Genomic DNA, 25822 nt, shown 5'->3' with positions numbered 1-25822 from the left:
AAGAAGGCGGTACAAGTACAACGAAGGTTTTAAGTACATATAAGGTCAAACAGAAAATGTACAATCAACAAGTGGGAGGAGCTAACAGTTGCTAATTTTAGTAAACACATCCTGACAGTTACAGACTAATAGCAGCTGCAAAGACAGCTTAAAGCTCAACTGAGCATGTGCAAAGCAAAAGAGGCTAAACATACCTTTTCACTAGACAGAATACAAGAGCAGACAACAGAAAGGTAGGACAGAGCACATGGTGAGCACGAGGTAGCACATGGCATACAAAATGGCACCTAAATCCAAGATGGCTTCAGCTAGATGCTAACCCAGATCGCTGCCAAATTACAACAGAGGGGTCAGTGCATTTTGTGCGTAACGGTAAATGAGTGAGGTGACGTGCCGGGGAGGTGCTACTTGTAGCAGGGCATGGAGTGGTGGCAGTGTCGGCGGCTCTAGGGGGAATGTAGGGGTGGCTGCTTTAACACTCTGTCTGAGTCTTACATACATGAATACATTTATAGTTGTGGGTGTGTTTACACCAAGTAACTGTTCTCTTGACCAGAATGTTCAACCTGTGTATAGGTTCCCCCATGTGGCAAGGTGCTGTTTCTCTAACATAGACCAACATTGTCTTTTTTATATGACTTGAAGAGATGGATGGTACACCAGGGGCATGTTAAGGGAGTATAATATAGGGGATACAAGCAAGGCAGCGATTTTCTTCCAGGCTGTAATGGTACAAGCCACTGTGGTAGGATCGCATATTTGTTCCCCGCAGAGGGTGAACAGGAAGCCTGAGAGACGAGTGGGGGCCATGTATCCTTCTTCCACCACTAGATGAGGCATGAAGGGTGGTGGGTGCAACCAGTATGTGGTGAAGTGTGCCTGGGTACAGTGATAATAACGTTCAAAGTCTGGGACTTCGTATCCCCCATGAATAGGGCAAGACCAGAGTATCTAAGCTAAGTCGGGCTTGTTTGCCTCCCCATACTAGATGTATTGTTTGTGTTTTGAGCGCACTAAATAAATGCTTGCTGGGAAGGTATGGTATGTTGGTAAAAAGATAAAGGAACTTTGGCAGCAGTACCATTTTCACTAAGGAGATTCTCCCAGCCATGGAGAGGGTCAGCGATAACCATCTCATGATCAACTCAGTAACTTTGTCCAGTGCAACTCCATAATTGGCCAGCATTAACTCTTCCTTATTACTGGTGACCCTGATCCCCAGATATTTAATTTCCACAGACTGCCATACCAGGGGGTAGTCTAAGGGATACAGGGTTGTCGAGTCAGTGAGTGGGAAAACTGTGGACTTAGCCCAGTTGACGCTGATACCTGAAATGGTTCCAAATTTCGTGACTTCTTGTAATACAGGATTTAGGTTTTCTTGTGGGTTTGTGATATAGAGGGTAATGTCATCCACATAGAGCGAGATTATGAGTTGCCTGGATGGATAGATCAGCGCCCGTTCTTTGTGGTGCTGTCTGATTTTCGCTGCAAGTGGCTCTGTAGCCAAAGCAAATAAGATGGGGCATAGCAGGCAGCCTTGGCGCGTGCCCCTGGTAATGCTAAAGCTGGGGAGCTTGCTCCGTTGAGGAGAACTGTAGGAGTGGGCTGCTGATACAGCAATTCCACCCAACCCAAAATTACGGAGGCATTCCCATGTAGCGCAAGGTGCCCAGTAGGTTGTCACACTGAACTGAGTCAAATGCCTTAGTGGCATCGAGGAAAACTGCAACTGCAGAGCTGTGGGGTCAATGTCTTGTAGGACTGTAAAGAGGGTCCGAAGGTTATGGGGCGTCGCTCTGTTGGGAGAAATCTGGACTGATCTGGTAGGACCAGTCTTTCCATTAGCAAATTCAATCTGTTAGAAAGGACCTTTGCTAAAATGTTGGTGTTGCAATTAATGAGAGATAGTGGGCGGTAAGATTCACATTGGGTGGGAGGTTTGTTGGGTTTGAGAAGAGATGTAATCAGGGCCTCTCTTATGGTAGGCGGGAGACAATCTTCCTCTCTGGCTTCGTAAAAGACAGCCTTAAGTATAGGAGCCAGTTGCGTCTGATATGTCTTATAAAATTCAATGGGGAGTCCGTCCAATCCCGGTGCACGCCCCGATTTCATTTGCATAATTGCTGTGGTAATTTCGTCTATCTCTAGTTCGGCACTAAGAAACTCTCATTGGGTATCGCCCAGCCATGCGAGGGCAGTATCTTCAAACTATGCGGGGAGATCGAGCGGTTGTCCCCTATGTGATGTGTATAGGGATTTATAATATTTCATTAAGGTGCAGAGTTGTCGGGGATGTGCTGGTGGACTTCGCCCTCAGAATCATGGATTTCCATGACATGGTTGGAAAACTTCCGCTGTCTGACCAGGCTTGCAAAAACTTTCCCAGGCTGATCACCTTCACCATATACACGGGCGACATGGTACTTGCCTCGGAATTTACATTCTCGTTCGGCGGTGGTGGCGTAGTCCATAAATGTGTCCGGTAATTGTGACCAGGTCATGTCCCCCCCTTACCTTGTCACTGAGTTCCTGTTCCAGTGCTTTGATATCTTTTTCCAACAGGGTGAGCATATTACGAATATCTTTTAGAATGCCCCCACCCTTTGCAATGCAGGAGCCTTGGACTGTTACTTTGAAGGCTTCCCAGACCATCGTAAGACTAGGTACGGAGTCAACATTACATTCAAAGTAGTCTTGAATTTCTTGCTCGAGCTCCGTCTGGAAAACTGTTTCTAGAAGATGTAGTGGGTTGAGCCGCCACCTAATACAGGGGGATTGGTCTACGGGGAGTTTCAGCACCACCACCACTGGGGAGTGTCAGGAATGTCTTCGCCATATGGGTAACAGTATCAAGCCAGCTGGTCATACCAATGGACATGAAACAATAGTCCAAGTGAGACCAAGAGGAGTGGACAGCCGAGTATTGTGTACCTTCTCTGACTGTTGGCTGCATGTGTCGCCACGCATCTAGGAGACTGTTCTCCACCACAATGTCTGCTAGCTGTCTCTGCATGGCTGAATAATGCAGTGTAGTGGGGTGGGATCTGTCCATTGCCGGGAAGATGGCCTTATTGAAGTCCCCCCCCCAGAGCAGAGAGGTAAAGCCCATGGAAAGTATTTTGCCCCAAAGGGTGTTAAGAGAAGCAGGGTCGTCTACATTGGGACCTTAGCAGTTGAGTGTCGCTTTTTACGCTGGTTATTTAAGCCCCGGATATTCCAGGTCAAGCAATGTTTATCAGTCTGTGTGTTGGAGATTACGGATATGGAACCTAACAGTGTGGCCTGAGCTATCATTCGGCATTGAGCACTGGGAATTACAGACTTTTGCACATTTGGTAAAAAGAACAGCAAGGCAAACCACCCTCACCCCTCCCACTCCGACTTCCTGGCCTTTTCAAGCATTTATTCTCACCCAATCACAACTGTGAAACAAGAAAAAGTGAAGTGATACAGCACTAAAGGGGTACTCCCGTGAGGGTGCAGCCAGGGGCCCAGGACATGCCTATACCCTCCCATGATCTCACCCGTCTGCCGCCGCGCCCTGACTGGGCGGACACTGGTAACGGGGGGAGGGCAGGGGGCCGGGCAATACAGTTCGGTTAGTCATTGTCTTTTTGAAAAGGATACATTGATGGCTGGAGCCTGATAAGAGTTCAAATTTAAGCGTCTAAGGCCTTATACGGTACGTTGTTATCTGGAAGAACTAGATCAATCCCCTTTCAACAATGGAGACACGGATCTGGAGCGGGGTCTGCTGGATGTCGCAGCCGGAGTGGACGCTCTGCACGTTTTAAGATAATCGTCTGCTTGTTGCGGGTTACGAAATACGTCTTGCTTCCCCAGATGTGAGATGCAGAGTCGCGCTGGGTACAGCATGGCATAGGGTATGTTCAGGGTTAACAGTTTTTCTTGATGTTGGTGAATTTGCGTCTTGCATCTTGCACATTTTGCGTGAGATCCAGGTAGAATGACAGGGTTGTGTTTTCATATTCAACTTTCTTTTTTTCCCTTGCAAGGTGAAGTACTGTGTCACCGTCCCGGTAGTTAAGGAATCAGACTATTACAGGCTATGGAAGGGCCCCTGGAGGGGGGCGGGCACTCAAGGACCTGTGCGCTCTCTCCACCACAAGATGCCTGGAGAAGGCGTCAGTCTCAAATAGGTCAGTGAGTAGGGTCTCAAAGTCCTCCATTCGGCCGGTGTTGGTGGATTCGGCCAGGCCCATAATACGGACATTGTTCCTCCTGGAGTGTGCCTCCAGGTCTTCGTTCTTCTCCACTATAACTTTGAGCAACTTGTCCATCTGCAAAATTTCTGCTTCCTTTATTCAGTTGTCATGCTACTCAAGCTTATGTATCACCTAGTTCAATCGCGAGTTCATGGCATCGATCTTTGCATTAATGGATGTGAGGCTGTTTTTCATCAGTTTTAACAGTGCTTTCAGGTCTTCCTCTTGGCACTCAGTTGGCTCTGTTGCCAGGTGCTTGTCGGTTTGAGACCGGGGCGTTTTGCGGGTTTCAAAGGGAATTTTTGTTTGCTTCCCTTGCGTTCTGCCCATCGTGAAGGCTGAGGGAAAGGGCAGTATCCGCTGCAATGAGTCCCAGAAAGTATACAGTCCAGCGGGTGGAGAACCACCAGGTCCTGTTGCGACATCTGTGGAAAGGAGGTCTGTAACAGTGCAGTGTGTAGCTGCGCAGGTGGGTGGTTGTGTTGGGGGCAGGAGGGAGCCCCGCACCTATGACTGTGGAAGCATGGTGGGGCCTCTGAATCTGCAGCAGTCAGTGTTGCCCCAGGTGATTGCTGGTGGAGAGGCTTGTCTGTATTCAGGGCGTTTCTGGGGAGTTGCCTGTGTGGAGATCTCCCAGTTGTGGATAGGGGGTCGGCGGTGTCTTTCCCCAGCTACCCCATGAAGCGAGTTCTGGGTGGTGGCTTGCGACTGATCTCTTGGACTTGTATCTGGGCCATTAAGGATACGGGGAGTGCATGTAGCGCACCTGATCACAATAGGCAATTGCCACAGGCCTGATGAGTCTGTTCAATCCAGCGCAGCGGGCACCCCCGCTGGGGGTGGGTCAGGGCACCGCGTGTCAGGCCCTGTGTCCCTCCCGACGGGCACGGGGCAGCGACAAGTGCCGGAGATGCGGCCCGCTCTCCCGAAGCAGGCTGCCACCCCAGGCCCAACAGGCACGACCACTCCAACAACTCGGGCACTCCCGCCCGCAAACCCCCAACGACTCCGCACCTCACTGTGGGGGGACCTCGCGCACTGCAAATCAGGCCTCAGTATGCAGTTGCTTCCCTAGAAATTGCAATGTGGCAGCAGGCTCTGGGTTGCAGCCAGGTTCAGGTTCCCCGGCCGCGCAACCAGGCCGCTCCGTGGAGAATGCGTGCTGTGGGCTCAACCCGCTCGTCTATGACAGGCAGTCCTCCCAGGCGAGGGGTGTCCGTCAGTTCCTCACCCCACAACAGGAGGCTCCGAGCGTTGCGCGCCGTGTTCTGTGGAGCCGCGGCCTTCGCTCTGATATGAAACCGCAGGTTCTGGTGAGGAGTGACGCCGGTAAGCGCTCCAAGCACCCCAGCAAGCGATATCGGCCGAGATCTCCTCTCACAGTTCTAGGCTCCCAGGCAGTGCAGAGTGTCGAGCAGGGGCTGCATAGGAATCTCAGACAGCAAGGCTTCCAATTCAGCCAGTATATTCAGGGGTTGGATGTCTAAGGATGGTGATGTTGCATTTTTAGACGCCCGGCCGGCAAGAGCCTCACTGGTGTGCGGCCATCTTAGTCGCACGCCACCTAGCGCCCCCCTTCCCTTGATGCATTATACTAATAAGAGTAGCCCAAGATCCTAACAACACACAATTTAGTTATTTTATCCTCAAGGCCCTATTTCATTTTCCATGCTCCGTTGTTCTTTCTTCCTCCCTCCATTGCAGCTCGTTCAATCTGTCTTTCTGCAACCAACGCACTATAAGAATAGACAACTTGACTTTTCCTAATATTTCTATTTTTGTATACTTTTCATCTTTATATCTTTAACTTGATAAGACCACCCTGCAAGTTCTTTGACAAACAACTAAAAGTAAAGAAATAAAGAAAGTAGAGGCATTTGAACTTGAAGAAAATGTAGTAAACGCATAGTGGGCTAACTAGATGCAAAAATGTTTCTCAATCATTTGCTGGAATTTGGGATCCAGCTATATAAGCCAGAGAAATGTAATGGAGATATTTTCAAATGTATGTAGTGCACTATGCACGAACGATGAAAGCAGAGACCTCCTTCATATTCGGAAGCACCCTGAAGCTTCAAAATTGAGAAGAGATTAAAAGCAACATATGACACATTGTCAAATGATTTCCAAAGTAGAAGTTGGAAAATAAGCTATCAAGGAGTTAAATTCTGCAACTTAGCTCATCCAGTTGCCACCTGTTTAGAGTTCTTTAAAACCTCTACCGTTGGTTCAACTGCCCTGTTTCGACTTCAATAAAAATGTTGTTGATCTGTGAGTTCTAATATTCATTAATGTTTTTTTTGGGGGGAAGATTTAGTTTCTGGGTGATTGTTATGTAATCTTAGCTGTATTTCTGGAAAAGATGTATGCTTGTACTCCAAATCATATGGCTCAGTCTCTTGTTTGCAGATTTAAAAATCTTTTTTAAAGTTTTCGCCGAAAGATTACTAAGAACTTGAGCTTGTGCTTGATGACCAACGAGGCTTAAAATATGGTAGATATTTGAACAAGCATACTAGGACCTTAGAGCACAAGATCCATCAAGCAGCAACTAGTGTCATTCATCTTGGGGTCACCATGATTTATGCCAAAGACGATAGATCTCCATAATTGGACTTATCTGTTGGGGGTTGGCTCATTTCAGGTTTGAGGTTACATTCATTAATATAATTAAAGCCCTACAGAATTCCCTAGGTTACTGTAATTACTAATGAACAGCTTAACTCTATGTTCCATGTTCAGAAGGGGCAATTCACTAGGTGTGATGCAGTGCTCTCAATTTCTTCCTAGTTTGGAACCCTTTGTCATCCCTTTTGTGAGTTTCCAGTCAAATGAAGGCAACTGAATACAGGATTGCAAGAACAGCATTTACTTTCAGTATGCTGATAAACGATTGGTTGGTGCTAAAAATTCCAGGGTATCAAATATATTGCGTCTGGGTGCAGAATAGATGAAGAGAGCGGGCAGGGCTATGGCCTGGAGGACTGTTTCAGTGTAGCCTCAGCTGTGCCGGTAAGACTGCAGCTTGTTCGGTAGTACTTCTTGGGTGCACAGAAATGCTCAACTTTCTTTGGACACACACCACACACGCTGGCTTCTTTAAGACTTCCCTACCCTCCCTTAATAGCTCGAGCTTGGCTCTCACATTTAGACTTCCTTCCCACTGTATGATTTAGAAGTCCCCTTAAGTAAAAGACCAGTGTACTCTAGCAAACATTTATACAAAAACTATTTGTCTCAAACAGTCACCACATTTTCTCAAATAGTGACACACTGACACTCATTCTCTCACTCATTTTCTCGGACACAAGCTACCACATACAGATTCTTCCTCACAGACACACACATGCTAAATATCGGTCTCTCATGACCACAGGTTCAGAGCCCCATCCCTGTGATTGCAGGACCCCATTAGCCCTCTCCTGAACCGCCGTGACCGCACGGGTTGCCCCATCCTGACTGACATCTTGCGTATCTCTGCATTTATCAGTTCCTTAAAGCCAACAGACTCTTGTCTGGTTGTCAGTGCCGCTTTTCTTTCACCAACTACTTCTAAAACTCTCAAATCACTTGTTGCTACTTTGTTGCACTTGCGGCAGGTGAAGTGCGCACACACCACAATGTTGTTGTGCTCACCCTGAGCCAATAGCAGCTTTCCCTATGCACGTGAAGCTCTGATCTCTCCCGGTGGACCGCTTGCACCCTGAGACAGGAGCTGCCCTCTGCTTGCATAATTTTTTATTCACATTTGCCCTACCTTCTCTCCATTTCCCCTTCTTCCTGGGTCTCTCTTCCCCCATTTCTCTCTCCTTCATCTCTCTGACTTGCCATTCGATCTGTCTCTCTCTCTCTACACCAAGCCTTTGATCCATCTGACACGTTTGCTTCCTACCTCACCCCTTACAACGTCCCACCCTTCCAGGTCTTTTTCTCTTACATACTTCAGCCTTTTACACTTCTCCCTCCTTCCTGCTCACCTCTCTCCTCTGTACACTTGTGCTATCTACGACTTCACGCGAATCTAGTAGTAGTTTATTGATTGATTAATTAAAATCTTTACAAAAAGTAAGTGCTCAGTTATATACATTTGAATTACAATACCTCATTAAAAGTTCTTTTTAAATAGCAGCAAATTTTAAAATTATACACACACATTATTAAAACTGTTAAATAAAACAAGTTCATATGTTTAAGAGTTAGTGTCTACGACTTCATCTCCCCTCTATATTCCGCTCCTTCTAACGCATCCTCCTTCCTGTTCTCGCACCACAACTCTTACATCTCTCTGCCATTGCTGATCTGTCCAGAGCTGCAGCACAATCAGCTCCCCACTCCCCTTCTTAACCACCTCTGCTTCCCCTTCTTACCAGAACAAGCTTTTTTCAGTGGGTACAGCCAGCCTTTGACAACCCATAGCTCACTCATAGCTCTTCCAATCCTGCTTCCCTCCACTGCCACACAAAAATATTTCAGATTCACCCCATGTTACACTCACAAGCATAACGTAGCATCTCCACCAACGCCTCCTTTGACTGCATGACCCAGGGGGTAGTAATTGTATAGCAATTCAGTTCCTAGCAGCACAGCACCCAGGATAGTGTGCTGCATGGCTAAACACTTATAAGGTCCTTAAGGCGAGACCTATTGGCTATTCCAATGCTTGTTTAAGGGCAGGTAGTTGTCCCTGAGACCTCTGCCCTCCCCTAAAAAATATTTTCCCCTGCATTTGCAAAGGGGAAGTGGTCCCTTCCCTTTTGCGATTGCAGTACCACCCTCATGAATAGGGCGGTAAATTGCAAGTGTTTTGCAACCGCAATTGTGGTTGCAAAACACTCGTACATGGCTTGTGAGTCGTTATTTGGAAGAGATCGCCCCTTCCTGATAGCGAGTCACAAAACACTATTTTGTTAGATTCAAGTTATTTGACGCCTCACAAAATAGTGTTAGTACATGGCCCAAAAGAAAACTGCATGCGCAAACGGGTCGCAAACCCGTTTGCGCATGGATTTTCCGTTGTACATCTGGCCCAAAATGTGTACAGCAGCTGTGTGTCAACAAATGTGGTCTTTTGAAACCATACTGCTTATGTTTTGTAAGAATATAAGCAATGGGCATTGAAACGGGTCCCTTCTGGGCCCTGCAGTCATGGCCTTAAATTTTCAAGCAATAGTGTGCTAGAGAGTCCACTGCAAGATGGCTGAGAGCTAGCAATGCTCTGACGGCCAGAGTGGCAACTACCTTAAATAGCTGCAAAAATATCGATCACTGTGACCGCCAAGAAGTGAATTTCGGAACCGGAACTGGAGCGGCATGAGATTCTGTAGGACAGACCACATACACTATCTCAGCACATGGTGAACGACTGCGCGGTCGCCAATCCATAAGTGAGGACGAGAAAATGGCGGCGATCCGCGGCTGAAATCGGGAGAAACCCAAGGCCGAAGTGCACAGCTGAGGTGAAATCAAGTAAGCACCTCCTCAATAAGCCCTTGCCAAATACATCACTAGTGCGCAGATCTGCCGACTTTTTAACAACTGTCACTATATATAGCGGAATCTGCCGTCCAGCACCTAAAATGGTGGCGTGAACGGCAGCTGCGCAATTTAATCGGATGTGTTTCTTCATGTTGATATCGGAACCGAGAGCCTGTATGATCCGGTACTGTCATTAAACTGATGTGAGTGAGCCCTATAAATTAGCGCCTTTCACCAGTTATACTGTGGCACATAGCCAGCACACACAGTAAAGTGCCCACCTCTTTGCAGACTGTGATAGGAGCGCAGACTACTGGCACGGACACACAGGGACACCGCCGGCATCACGCTGCTCACCTGCTGTCCCCATCGCAGGATATGAACGCGCCGAGCACGCACAGCGATTGCACTCGTGACAGACAAGATCGGCTCTGTCTCTAGCTATAGACGATACTGAGCGAGACTGCATCAGGCTGTTTATGACTTCGTTTCAAGGACTCGGATTATGGTAGCCTGAGCCCCCCCTGATGTGCCATAAAATTGCATAAGCACCAAGCGCTATCGCAAACGTAGAAGCCACACAGCTTCAGTATTAAAGAGCCCTTCACTTCCCCAAAACCTGCGACTGGTTGCTGTGCACATTTCTCTTCTTGGATAACTGTCATTAATCTACTTTATCTTGGGATACTGAACACGTGCACATTGACCCCCAATTGTAAGTACACAGATAAGAATGGGAAAAACTGACCAACAGCAAACTAAACTGCCATTTGCACCCCGGCGAACACCATGAATACCAGGCGCTATGGCGGACACAGATTCAGACACAGAGCACGGCTCAGACGCCAAGATTGAAGCCGCCCTCAACGCTATTCAGCATAGTCTACCAGACATAGATGGTAAGATAGACGCACTTACTATCAGAATGGATCACATATCCGACCAAATAGACAAACATAGCGAGCGCTTGGGAAAAGCTGAACAAAGGATATCATCAGTGGAAGCTGAATCTCATGCCACTACCTCTAAATACGATGACATAGCAAAAATCCTGGAGGTTATGCAAGTGAAGAATGAAGATCTTGAATCAAGATCAAGTCGCAACTAACCTATGCATCGCAGGAGTGCCGGAGAGTACCAATACTGGCAAACTTGAGGACTATGTAGAGACAATGCTAAAAAATCTATTTGGAGCAGAACACTTCTCACCAATGCTCGTTGTAGAACGAGAGCATAGGTCCCTTGCACCAAAACCACCACCAGGAGCTCCTCCGAGGCCTATAGTAGCCCGAATTTTGAATTACCACAACCGGGACACGGCACTTCGACTAGCCAGAGATAAACACTCCTTGGAATATGCAAGATAGCCTTCTTCCCAGACTTCACCCTATCTGTCCAGCTTGCTCGCAAGGGATTTGGCCCGATGAAGAAGACACTACCAGATATGAGCATCCCCTATGAGCGATCCGGGGAGTGGCGCTTAAAATGGCACCTGCCAGCCACTTCTGAGCGCTGGAGCCTGCAGCAATCGCGACCCGCCGCCGCCTCCGAGTTTGAGCTCCCTTGCGCTTGCTCGTACGCCAGATGTGAGTGGACTGCTGGCGCGAGCGCTACCAGGCAATTGCGGCTTCCTGAGGCGATTTGTCTCCTTATGGCATTACTGCGAGGCCATCATGCCTGACCCTAAGACGGCTGCGTGCGCCAGTGCACGGCGCCAATGACTCCTGCGGTTCGTGCGGTCAGCTGCTGAGACCCCACGGCGCTGAGATGGCCCCAACAACATAAGGAGGCATTCTCCCTGGCAGCGGTCTCCATGCATTGCTGGCTCCTTGCTACTGCCTGTTGGTCTCTCGCCCATACAAATGCTCCTGTCTGGGCCCTGAGGAGGGGTTCGGTTCACTTGTGGCTGGCGTGGGAAGAACCTACCCGGCTTCTTGAGGAAGCGGAGGTAAGGGGAAACAGTGAGAGCAGTGGAGTATGGCACTGGGGGGCTCGGGAGGATGACCCCCCATGTAAAACGTCCCTACCGTCTCTACCAGCTACACCGGCCAGGTTTCTGTTTCTGTTGAATCCCGTTGACCCCCCCCCCCGCGTAGTGGGGTGTTGAAACGCGGGGGGAGAGTGCAGGAGGACAGAGGACAGAGGGCGCCAGAATCAGAGCCGGAGCTCCCGGGTGCTCGCAGCTCGCAGCTGCACCGGGTGAAAAGCGGGAGCCGCCCGGTAGCGGCGGGGGCCGCTGCAGAGCTCCTATTCTGCAAAAACTCACTCCAGGCGGCTGGGACAGCGGGAGCGAAAAAAACTTGCAATTTTTATAGAGACAGTGACACACAAGTGGTTTGCCTGCTTGTCTGCAAGAGGTGCAACAACTACTGGAGAGCCAGCACCTGAGCAGGCAGCAGCAGCAATATTAGTTGATCGGCGTGATTGCTAAAAGCTAAAAAATTTCATTTTGCCATCAAATCCGCCGCAGCTATACCATCACGCTCAAAGCCATAAAAATCGTAAAGGCAAAGGGAAGGACAAAGGTGGCGGCTGCACTTGGGTCGAGCAGCACGGACTGTGAACTGTGAAGCAGCAAGCGGCTGAGAACTGTGAAGCAGCAAGCGGCAAAGTGGCAAAGCAAGCATCACAATGGTGAGTGAAACCAGCAAGGGTGCCTAGGGGGTGATCAAGTCGCTGATACAGCTGTCCCCCGCCCACCCGCCCGCCTGCCCCACAGCCAGCAGCTCACCTCACGGCCAAGCATTGTGCATTGGGGTGGCAAAACACCCCCACTCTCCCACTCTCCCACAGGGGCTTGAGACTTCAGCAGGAAAGGGGCTGTGTCAGCTCTGATCAGGGCTTGAGCATTGAGGAACAGGAGGCCGGCCTAGAACTGTAGAACAACCTAAAGTGGAGGTTGCGGCGCAGAGCCTGCGCGGTCCCTGACCCTGCCCTAGCCAGAACCTGTACCTACTGACGTTTGGATAATATCTTACTCCTAATATCTTACTCCTCGTTACCGCTCCTCACCCTCCCTGACGGCAGCCGCCCTTCCTGCGAGGGGTAGACGGGCTTGGGAGCACGCTGAGGAGCTGGCGTGGAGTCAGCGCAGGTCGCAGGGCAAGGCAAGGCGACATGAGATCAGGGCGAGTTTGTGGATGCCCCACTAGCAAAGGAAGGACAAACAACCGGTCAAACAAACGAAAAAGATCTCCAAAGGTAGGCGAGGGGGCAAGGGAAGATCAAACAAGGAAATCCAGGCAACTAACTCAGAGTGAAGGCTCACCAATTGACATAGCAATTGACAAACTTGATCCTATCTGTGCGAGCAGTGAACAACTGGCAAATAGAGAGAAGAGCAGCAATACAACAAAATCCAACCTTGCAATGCTCCAACCAAAAATTTTTACAAAATTTCAGTTCCTAAAAGACAAGGGGGACACATTACCCTCCAACACCATGGAATCTTCATGCCTTCAGGAACCTAACGATCCCTCCCAGACTTGTCAGTTAGTGTCTGTGCACAACACAGGTACAGCAACCAACGACAAAAGTCAGAGAAGCCCGTTCCCCACAGCCAGACAATCACTACAAGTGACATCAACCCCTCAGGGCGATAAAAACAATTTCACAATGGCTGCTACAACTAAAGGGTCAATGTCTGGTACGAAAATCGTTTTAGAACAAAGCCTTATTCAAGTGCACAGAGCAATTGACAACAATATAAGCCGGCCTTCACACATGTTACCCAAATGCCTTATAGACTCCGGCAAAACAGCTAGTAATAAACTATGTGAGTGGACAGCATTTGGCAAGGGCAGCGAAGCCGACAAACCTCCCCATCGCATTGCGAACTGCACGTCACAAATCCAAGCACCAAACGAAGATCCCATAATCCACAACGGGGCAAGTGAAAAAGACGCAAAGGAGTGTTGGGAAGAGAACGTCTCAACTCTTGGGAATCCAACTTTAACACAATCTGAACGTACAACTGATCACAACAGTACGATGAGGCCAGGGAAGGATACAGCAGACTCACACAGGCCACCAACCTCGCCCCTAGATGTGATAGAAATATCCTCATACCTGGGCAAGGAAGAGTGGGAAGACCTCGTAGCAGTATACACCCAAAACAAAAGCAGCAGTGAAACAAGCATGAACACGTCCTTACCGATTATCATAAATGATGCCTCATTGGATCACCCAGTAATGGTCATGGGGTCTCCAGAGGTGGCCCAAAAAAGCCCATCGTCTGAGGATAATCAGGTCAATACCTCGAATCAAACAAATCAGGGAAACGCGTGGAGTAGTCTGCTCAAAACAACACAACTCCTGGTAGACGCCCTTAATTACCAATCGGACAAAATGGACATCCAACTATCGCTACTTGATACACTGGCTGTATTTGTGGTGGCCATTGATGGGAAGTTGGGCACGCTTACTACGCTTCTTCAGAATAAATCGCCACCGACGGACCAAGCACCTGGGTCTTATAATGAAGGATGCGGATGCGGCCCAATAATCGACAAGCTGGCGAGTTTACCAACAATAATGAGCGATCTGTGTACAGAACTTAGAAGAACACCCAAGTGCAGGCAAAGGAACTCCTGTACTAGCCCTGTCGTGGCGGGGACAAATCATTCATTGACCAAAGAAGCGCTGGGGAGCAAGGGACAAACCAACCCCACTCCAAGGGCCCTCACACCCAAAAAACCACCAGCTCCAGTGGTCAGTGATATAGGAAACATAGAACCTCAATTCCCCGATAATACGGAGGAAGAAACAACAAACTTAAACATGAACGCTAAACAAAGACGAGCAAAAAAACGCAAAGGCAGGAAACATAAAATTGATTTGCAACGTAACGGATTCCGACAAGTTTTTGGGAACATACCGAACAGGGAACAAAGCATAGCACACCCTGAGGGCGCCACGTACCCACCAGAATCTGACAAAGCCATTAGCACACCTGAGCCCCCGACCATGGCAACAATCACCAAAGGGCTGGGGGGCAACAGCAAAACAAAAACAAATCTGGATCTACATAGCATCTGCACTCAAAAAGAACCCGGAAGAGGAACACAAAACTCATGTCTCCAATTGGATGAAACTAGCAATATTACCCCTGCCTTCTGTGCAAAACAAGCACAAACAAGCAGTATGCAGCCTAGCTCGGCCTGCCAGCTAATAAAACATCAAGGACCTATTAAGGGAACTCAGTTCGGGATCAACCGAGGACTGGCTATTGCTGAGACAGGCAATCAGCTGCTAGAAAGTTTTCCAGCTATGACTTTGTAAGGTGCACTAACTATAAAAAGAGAAGCAGACTCAGCTATCATGGGGACATCGGGCCCCACGTGCAACATCTCTAGATCTTGTGAAACTCTCCATCTAGACGGGTCAGCAATAAGGAACCATCACATCTCTGGCCAAGAACTAAGAATAACTACAAGTAGCACAAATGACGTCAAAACCACTACAGCACGTCTAGTAGAGGTCAAGCGAAGGTCAGACGATCGATCATATGCTGAACCGGTCCCACCAATTGAACATATACTCAGCCGACGGTTAAGAGTTAATGTACCCACCGCCAGCCAATTGGGAACAACCTCAACACGACGAGTAGAAGTTATGGGACCTAGTCAACCAATAATAAAGAGTGTAATAGGAGGAGAACGAAAAAACTCAACAGGCGTTGTCTGGTTTAACCCGTACTATATATCGCAAGGAAGACACGATACTCTCAACAGAGGTAACATCTTAAGGCTGCTATCCCACATTCCATCCTTGACAGAATTAAAAAGCTCTGACCTGGAATCCATCGAATTTGTAGCCGATGAGGCTACAAGCAAAGAAAAAACAAAAACAACCTGGAGAACCCTGGCAATTTCACAAAAAATAATTGCGGAGGCTGACATCTTTGGAAGCTGGGGATCACAATAGAACCTTATGTCAAACCAAGGTACCCTGACATTCTTGTCCCGGTGGAAATAGCGGCAGCTCCAGCTACCATGAAAACTCAAAAAAACTCGGTCCTCAGAGGAGCGGTAGGACCAGGGAGCAACAAAATTGATCTGCATATTAATAGCACCGGAGCCACTGCAGTTGAACACCCACAAATGTTTGACTCAGAATGGATTGCCAGAACACTAAACAACAATGAATGACAAATTGGCCATAAGCCAAAGGAAGACGTATACGGCTCATTAAAAATGTGCTCATGGAACATCAATGGTCTGGCTTCAAAAATAACCGACCCAGATTTTATGAATTACATCAGAAAATTTGATATAGTGGCACTCCAAGAGACATGGCTCCCAGACCCCCCCAACATCCATGGCTACTTACGTTTTTACGCAGCTGCAAGTAGGACGGCTAAATATGGGCATTCCAAAGGCGGCCTAGTGACCTATATACTGGTTACAAGCGTACTGACAGCAATAGAAGATGGACCATCCTCTACAGCCGCCCTGGCTGTAAAAATCCGCTTGCCACAACTCAAACAAGGCATTATTGAAACCGATTTCCTTCTAATAAATGCCTACATCAATCCAAGAAGGAAAGGGAAAGCAACTAAAGATCTCTGTAGCTTTATGGAGACACATATAAGGGAAAGACCTACCCCAAATGTTGTTCTTACCGGGGACTTTAACCTTAACCTCATGGGCGAGACGCAGGAAGATGAACAACTAATACAAAACGCAATTTGGGACATCCCAACACAAGCAACCTCACTGTTATCCCAAAAAACCAAACTAGGTAACAGGACACTAGAAGATCTGGAAAACTTTAACATTAGGGCCCTCAACGGAAGGACATCTGGAGATAATCCCCCAGTCGCAACCTTTCACTCAATAAAAACAAGCAGTATTCTAGACTATACTTTTATATCATTACCTCTTTTTCAGTTCTTAACATCATACCGGATTGGCTGTAGCGGGGAAAGTGATCACTGTCCCCAAGAAATTATCATCAAGATCATAAAGCCGAACTTTGTGCGATCAAAAGAGCCTATAGAGTCAACCCAAACCATCAACTTTAAAAAAATCAAATATTCATCAGCAATAGATGGAACGATGGTGGCAAGGGCAAAACAGCACTTCGAGGGTCGCTCTGGGGATAGTGAAATAACAAAATGGGAACATTTTACAAGTACCATGTCTATGTATGCTACAAGACCCAAGTTTCAGTCACAATTGGGGGACGCAAGTTTCTGCAAACTCTCTCGAAAAGACCAAGGGAAAATTAAAGACATAAAGACTCTAATCTATCGCACAATGAGAGAACTGCAACGGAAACCCATGGATAACGTAAAGCAAAACCATCTAAGAGAATGAAAATTAACACTAAAAAAACTAAAATGGGAAGCAAACAAATCAGATGAGGACAATTTATGGGCGAGACTTCACTCCGACATTAAACGGAACGATGGAGCAAGATTTTGGAAAACAATAAATGCATTCATAAGACCCGCACACCACGGGGTTTCTTCAAACATCTCAGAGGAAATCTGGGCAAGCTTTCTCAGCACCCATTTTAGTCAGACTGAAGGGAACAACCAACATTACGAGCCTGTCATTTACAAAAACTATACATCAATTATTGATACAAGGCCCGCAGATTGCTTCACTCCAAATGACATTGTGAACTTGCCGAACTTACAAAGCAGCATCCAGCGCCAAATCAAAAAAGGAAGAAAGGAGGGAGCGCCAGGGCCAAATGGCATACCTCCTATTCTCTATAAACAAGATGTGCCAGGCTGAGCAGCAGCCCTGGAACCCCTCTTTCTAGGAATACGACAATTCAACACTATTCCAAGGTCCTGGAGGGGCTCTATCATCTCCCCAATCCATAAGGCAGGAGATAAGGCTTCCCCACATAACTACCGACTGGTGGCTTTAATTGATAACGAGGCAAAATACTTTGCAGGTACCCTACTCGAAGAGCTGACAGTCTGGGCCACAGAGAGATCCTTAATCCCTGCCAATCAGACAGGCTTCGTTAAGTCAGTGGGCACGACGACGAACATCCTGAGCATGGGCATGCTCATAGACAAAGCAGAATTTAACAAAATGCCCATTCATTTCTGCTTCATCGACTACAAGGCTGCCTTCGATAACGTAAATCTGAAGCTTTTATGGTCTAAATTGAACGACTGGGGGATCTCGAGACCCCTGTTGGACCTGCTCATCAACCTGCACACAGAGACCTGGGTACAGATAAAAATAGGGGACGGATCCGCCTTGTCAAGACCCATACAGACCAACAAGGGCCTAAAGCAAGGCTGCGTCCTGGCCCCCACGCTGTTTAACCTATTCTCACGCCCCTAAATTAGGTGGGCTCCAGCTACCTTGTCTACTATATGCAGACGATATCGTCTTAATAAGCCACACGAAGGTAGGACTTCAACATCTTTTAGACGCAACACAAAGGTACTCAAGTAAGAACGATCTTACAATAAATCTGGGGAAAACCCAAACAATGACCATTAGCAGGAAAAAAAGGAAACCAACATCATGGTATTGGAACACCACAAGAATCGAAGAAACCACAACATAAAAATATCTAGGAGTGAAGATCGACAACGGTGGCCGGTTCTCGGTTCAGAGAACAAGCATACGAGGGAAAGGTCTATCGTTAGCGATTTCGCTGAAGGCGCTAAATCACAAACTCTCCGGCCCATCCCTTTTACCCCTGACGCAAGTAATTTGTGCTAAACTTCTTCCAACAATTACTTACGGGAGTGAGGCACTCAGAGGAAGGGATGCAAAGATCCTTGACAATACTATAACAGCAGTTTACAGAATTATTTTTAGTCTACCCAAGCAAACCTCACCCGCTCAAATCAGGCTCGAATTCGGCATCGACCAACAGCTCCTGGCAAGGCAGGGAGCCTACGTGATAGCCTGGGATAAAGTGAGGAAATCAAAACAAGGAACCCTGAATGAACACCTGTGGAAGGAGTTAGAACAGCATCCTTCCTCAGCAGCAGCTAAGTACCTCGCGGGTAGCCTGACGAGTACAGGTCTAGAACAGCTCTGGAACACTCCAACAAGTCATACAAATTTAAAAAAACTGGTAAAAAAATCAATCAAATTACAATCATGGTTGCAAGACAAGGAACCCCTCTCGAAGAGAACACATGGCTGGTTGACTCTGAATTCGTACACAACTAAAGCACAACAGCGCTATCTGGCCGAGGGTTACTCCAAAAGTGTCAAGATGTGCTTTCTAAGGCACAGGTTGGGCCTGCTACCTTGTACTCAAAATCTCCCACGCTGGCTCAAAATCAAAGCTGACCCCCTCTGTCGGCTATGCGGCTTGGCACAAGAGGACATGCTACACTTAATATGCTCTTGTGGAAAACTACAGGAAGAACGGAAACGCTGGCTAAAACACCACTTCAATCGGCAAGGGATCCGCACTAGAAGGGCGGCGGTCCTTGCATGTTTTCATCCTAAAGACCCTGGCTTGAACTGCAGCTTTGTAAAATTTCTGAAGGCAGTTGAAAAAAAGATGCCAAAAAACCCAACCGATAACTGCCCGATTCAGCCGACCTGACATCACTTCGCTGATTGTTTCACCGATTCACGTGCTTACGAGGACACTGAGCAACAACTAACAAATATTAAGTCCAAATACAAGCACATCGGTCATAAGGAAATGTGAACATTTTAAATTTTAAACTTGGAGTCTTTTAAAACTGTCGTTTTATCCTTACTGTTCTTAATTCATTTTTATATTGCAATGGTTTTAAGTAACTATGCTGAATAAAGATTACTTACTTACTTACCCCCATGTAGATTACTATAATGCTAGAGGCCTAGATCTTCCATGGGGGTGAGACTATCTGCCTGACTCCAAAATGGTGCCCGCAGGGAGAGAGCCTGAAATACCTAGGGCCTAGGGCTGTATCTTGAGATACAGGCACTGTGACCGATTAAGAGGCTAGTGGAGACACCCTGACCTCCCACACTCACCAGCAAGAGCACAGACTGCAGTGAAATGCCACACAGAGCCACACTCCATGCCTGACTTTTAGATGGCCGCCGTGGTTCACAATGCAATGTGCTACTGACTTGGCCTCTACATACCAGATAGTCACCATTACGTGCCTCATCTACTTCATGGGAACATACGCGGTGTGTGCATTAGCACGACAGCTGGTATTTTAAAAGACATCCATACGCAGCTAACAAACAGTGAAGCATGAATATAGCAACTGGAAGCAGAATACGATACGACCCATAATGCTGCCACTCTAGGGACACTCAGGGATGAAGTCACACAATACAATAAGCTAGCGGATGATGAACTAACCCGCCGATACAAAGCCCAAAAACTAGGAGATGGTGTAGGCCAGGACGTTATCTGGCGCAACAAATACGCTTAGAACACAAATAACACATTGTGCTGAAAATGATAGATTGTGATAATATAACGCACTATGATACCCAGAGTATATTACAGACCTTCATGGACACATATGGGGAGCTCTACTCTGCACGCAATGCCACATACACACAAGAGATAATGGATTATTTGGAGGACATAGTCCTTGTATGGCTTGCAGATGGCCAACAAAAGTTCTTAGCGCAACCCATCACAGTAGAGGAGGTACAAACTGCCATAAAATCCCTACCCAATGGCAAATCCCCAGGATCTGATGGATTCACTGGAGAATTTCATAAAGCCTACTCAGAGCTAAGTAGCCCTTATATTGTAGAAATGTATGACAAAGCATATAATTGCCAGCTCCTCCCTCCAACATTGCGAGAAGCTTTGCTTGTAGCTTTGCTGAAACCAGAAAAACACCCTGAACATGCAGAATCTTGCAGACCTCTTTCCTTAATTAATACTATTGTTAAGATCCTAGCTAAGATCATTGCCACATGGCTACAACCCCTCATGCAGATTATAGTCCTGCCAGACCAATCCGGGTTTATACCGCAGCGATCAACCTATCATAATCTATGCACTATCTTTGCACTCTTGCATCAATTAAATCCAGAGTTAGAGGCAACGGCGGTCCTTTTGGATGCGGCCAAAGCCTTTGATTCTATTGAGTGAGTATATCTGTTTGTAGTTTGCCACCCATGTTTTTAAATTGGATTAAGTTACTATATTCCAAACCGTCGGCACGCATAAAAGTGAATGGTCACATTTCTGATACCATTACCATCCAAAGAGGTACAAGGCAAGGTTGCCCCTAATCACCTCTATTATTCTCTATTGCAATAGAACCACTTGCCTGCAAAATTCGTCAAAGATATGCCCATACTGTATTGAGGTTTCACCTTCGCCTTGTTGGAATTTCGATGTATGCAGAGGACATGGTGCTCTATGTCTGTGACCCAAATCTAAACCTAGAACCAATCCTCTGAGAATATATCAAATTTGGCCGGTACTCTGACCTGCAGATAAATTGGAACACATCTGCAATACTGCTGCTCACTTAACGCACTAAACAGCACCAATTGGAGTTCCCGTTGATCTGGCAGACCGACCCCATAAAATAATTGGGTATATGGATACATTGGATACATTGCGAATCAGAAATAGTACTTAGAACTAACTATGGCACGGCCGTAGATAAAATGGAGACACAAGTAAATAGGTGGAGTACACTCCCCCTATCGCTAGCAGATCGCTTGTAAAAATGGTAATGTTACCCAAGCTCCTATACCTGTTCACGAATATCCCAATCACTCCACCAGCTCTGATATTTTGAAGATTGCGTAACTTTCTTACGCAATTGATATGGGCGGGCAAACAAGCATGGATACGTTTTCAAACTTTAACCCTACCTTATGCTTCCAGAGGATTCACAGTCCCTGACCTATTTTTATATTACCGATGCGCCCAGGCGCAATATGCCTACTATAGGTATCACCCGATCCGATATCTGGCGCATCCAGCAGTGGAGGACGATGATGCAAATCCCTCTAAACTGACGAGTATTCTGACACATACACGATCACATCTGACCAAGCAAGAGATTAATACAATACAAACCACTGCAGATGCATGACTACTGCTCAGCCGGTCAGTTATTAAACAAGACTCCACTCTAGGCACCGAACATGCGAGTAGTACAACATCCCTTATTGTCAGTTACTCAAGACAAAGGAAGCATGGAGCAGTTAGAACAAGTAGGTGTCACTCTGATGGGTGATCTTTATATTAATGGGATTTTCATTACGCCAGATGACCTGTCATATGTCAATAACCAGACAATGTTGTTCAAATTCACCTATCATAGACTCAGAGAAGCCATAATGAAATTGCATCCCTCCTAGCCAAATGAACCCCCTACACTAGAAGCGCTGCAATTACTCATCACAACCCCGAGCAACATTCATATGGTGGCGAAACTTTACAGAACCATACAGTCTGAAAAAAGAGCCCGCACTGTGAAAGCACGTGAAAAATGGAACCTACTGCTGGAAACACCTCTTAACGAATCAGACTGGTAATCATGCTGTGCACTCACTACCCTACTTACCCCTAACGGGAATTTACATATTATTCATAATAAGTACCTGCATCAGGCTTACCACACACCATTGAAATTGTACAAATACGGTGTTCGTCAGAATGCACACTGTAAAAGATGTGGGTATGAACAAGCTGATTTTATATACATTTAGCCTGGGAATGTATACGGGTGCAGACTTATTGGACACAAGTAGTTACTATGTTGGGAAAAATTTTGAACTGTACACTACCTTGCACGCCGCAAGTATGCTTGTTATGCCATGTGATACAGTTAAAATCCACAAAGAAAAAATGAGCTGCCATAGCCTTATTACTGGCAAAACGAAGAGTAGTGATGCACTGGGACAGTAAAAAATCACCCACAGTGAAGAAATGGATGGTGGACTCAATCTACTGCAAAGACATTTTTCTATTATATTCAGAAGAGCTACCAACTGCATCTAGGCCCGCTAATTTTTGGAAACCTCTTACTGCCTGTTTGAATGCTAACACTGATTTATTAACGCATGCTACATGAACTGTGTCTTCTGAATGCCCCAAGAATTGGAATATGTGATAACACCATTCTATTATGCACTGTGTTGATCTGTGTAACGTGTATTATGCACTATCAAATCTCCTGAACTGTTTATTTTTCTTGTACTGTAATAATCAATAAAATTCAATAACAAAAAAAACAAAAATTTTTTTTAGGCAAAAGCACTCACTAATTTCTGACTAATGAGTGTAAAAAGAAAAAGGTAACTATGTTTTTTCTGCTTACATTTCACATGCTTTACTTAATCTTGCATTCCATAAGAGTATTTGCTTTTGATACGATGTTGTTAATTTTTTTTTAGGTAGCATATTGCTCTTGTCTAGTGCGTAATTTGAATTGAGTCACATTCAGGTGTTTATAGCGGGTCAGTGCAGTGCAAGTTTCTCTCAGTGGGGCAGTATGGTGTTCAGTGGGGGAGAGGATGTGACACTATGGTCATAGCTGCTGAATTTGGAACTGGGTAACCAGGTTCAGTCTTTATGACCAGTACACCAGACCACTCTCCCCTGAGGGAGCACATTCCCATGCTAGACCTTAGAAGGCCCCGCAAGATATTAAAAGCCCTGGTGTCTTAGCACCAGCAGATAGACCCTAGCAGTGGCAAGTGTGGGTTAACCTTGAAGGCCTGTCCGCCACAATTCATTCTGAAGTTCACCTCCAGTCTTGCAGGCAGGCCTATGAAGCAGCACACCATAGAGTGACAGTGACTCTGTCACTGAGGTCACAGGACCTTGGGCAGGTTGGCTCAAGGGCAGTGCGACTGCACCAGGCCCTGACCGCCGCGGTCTGTGCAGGTAACAGTGGTGGGGCAGAGGGGCCAGGTAAGGGGGAATTTCAAGGGCGATGGAAAATTAAATAAATAGTTAATTTTCCCTCTGCATCGTCCCTTGAAATCTCCCCTTACCCGGCCCCACCGCTGTTACCTGCACGGACCTGACTTCAAGTGGGGGCGTCGTGTTTGCAACTATAATATGGTTTTAAAAGCACTTGCTGCCTCCTTCCTGGCCTCCAACAATTTTCGGCAACAATAAAAATGTCATGATAGCTCCAGTGATTAATGTTCTTAGTAGAGAGAGATGGTGTTTTCATTCATTCATGAAATCTTTATTTTGGCATTTTTTGCCATAAAAGAGTACAGATAAAACATGTATTTCCACAACACATATAAAATAATACAGTTCATACAGTCATAAAAGATAATTAAATCACCCCTAGCATTCATTAGCAATTAAAAATCGTCGCTTGGACCACATAGCTGACAGATACTTAGAAAGTGCAAATACAATGTGTCCAGACGTATCTGTCTTAAGGATGCTCAGAGCGTGCAAGCATTGGACGAAACCCATGTTTTTACATAGCGGTACTAGCCAACACTTCCTGGCTTTACTGTAGGCTGGGCAAAAAAGAAGTATGTGGAGTTCATCCTCTAAGCTACAGCTACACCCAGGACAAGATTTGTTCGTAGAGGCAGACCATTTACTTGTAAAAGCCCTTAAGGGTAATGTACCATATCTCCATTGTATATAGAGTTTCCTTGATCCAATGGGATAGATAAAGTCCATGAAATCCTCAAAGCAGTATGATAATTTAAATGTTAAGAACAATTTAGTCAGGGTACCAGCATGAGAGTCATACAGTGTAGTATTAAGTTTGTTATACATATAAAACCTCGTAAGGGACTTGCCTGAAACCTCACGGCACGCCCTTTCAGGATCATGGCACAGAGCGGGCAGACCCATTCTACCAAATTCCTGTTTAATGAAAGCAAGCCAGGGAATTTTAGCTGCATTATTACAGTTTAGTATTTCCTTCAGTTCTAGCCTGTAGTTCAGCAGTTCTGGCGTTGTCCAGAGCCTGCGCCAGAACCTAAGGGATTTTAGAGCTAGCTCATCCTGGATAAAACTCAATCCCAAATCTAACCTTAGCGGAAGAAGTGGTGTATTTTGGGAAGTGCGGGTAGCGGCCGCATGAATTTATTTTCCGTATTGAGAATTTTGGGTCTGCAGGAGTGTCCCCAGAGCTCCCCACCATAGAGAGCCGCTGCCCTCGCCTGTGTTTTGTAAATCTGCAGCGCCGGGCTCACTGGTTTAAATGACGATGTGTTGGACAGCTTGAGAATTCCCCCCCACCAATTGGGACAATTTCAGTTGAGATTTAACCTGTTGGGGGTGCCAAGACAAGTTTTCATTTATCATGACCCCTAGATACTGGAAGGTCTGTACCCTCTCGAGTCTGACAGATCCCAAAATAGGCGTCGGGCGGGTGGATGCCGGCGGAGTGAAAATCATAAATTTAGTTTTATTCGCGTTAATCTCCAATCCGCGGCAATGACAGAAATGCGCAAAGCCGTCCAATACACGTTGGATCCCCATGGGAGACTTGGAAAGCAGGAGGGTGTCATCAGCGAACATAATCGCCGGCACCCTCCTGCCAGCCAGCCTGGGTGCATCATTATTGGGGACCGCATCCAGATGCGATATTACACCGTTCACATAGAGGCAAAACAGGGTCGGTGCCAGAACGCACCCCTGCCTCACCCCCTGCCAACTGGGAATCTGGATGACAGCGCCCCGTTCCTCCCACATCTGACCTGTGCAGAATTCCCTGCGTGCAGCCTCATCAGAACCCTCAATATATCGTATGGAACACCCAGCTCCAAAAGCACGGCCCAAAGTTTTCCCCTAGGCACTAAATCGAAAGCGGACGGTAGGTCCACAAACACCATGTAGAGGCTGCCACCCTCAATTTTTGCCGGTTTCCAATAGAGTAGAATAAGGCGAAAGATCTGATCCATGGTGGATGTGTTCTTCCTGAACCCAGCTTGATACGGGCTGAGGACATCATGTTCCTCCATCCACTCCGGCAGGCGATCTAAGATGAGCCGTGAAATTCTTTTGGGGGGAACGTTAATGAGGCTAATGGGCCTGAAAGTTGGCTGGGAGCAGGGGAGAACCCTTCTTGAATATTGGGACTATCTCTGCTCCCAGCCAAGTACCGGGCACCTCCATGCCTCTTAGAACTGCATTAAAAAGAATGTGTAAATAGGGTCCCTAGATCCTGAGTTGGTGCATAAAAAGGTCACCAGGGAGTTTGTCAAGGC

Source organism: Lissotriton helveticus, chromosome 12, assembly GCF_964261635.1.
Source record: "Lissotriton helveticus chromosome 12, aLisHel1.1, whole genome shotgun sequence".
In the NCBI taxonomy this organism is placed as follows: domain Eukaryota; kingdom Metazoa; phylum Chordata; class Amphibia; order Caudata; family Salamandridae; genus Lissotriton; species Lissotriton helveticus.
The sequence above is the reverse complement of the archived record's forward strand: the minus strand, read 5'-3'. Positions refer to the sequence as shown.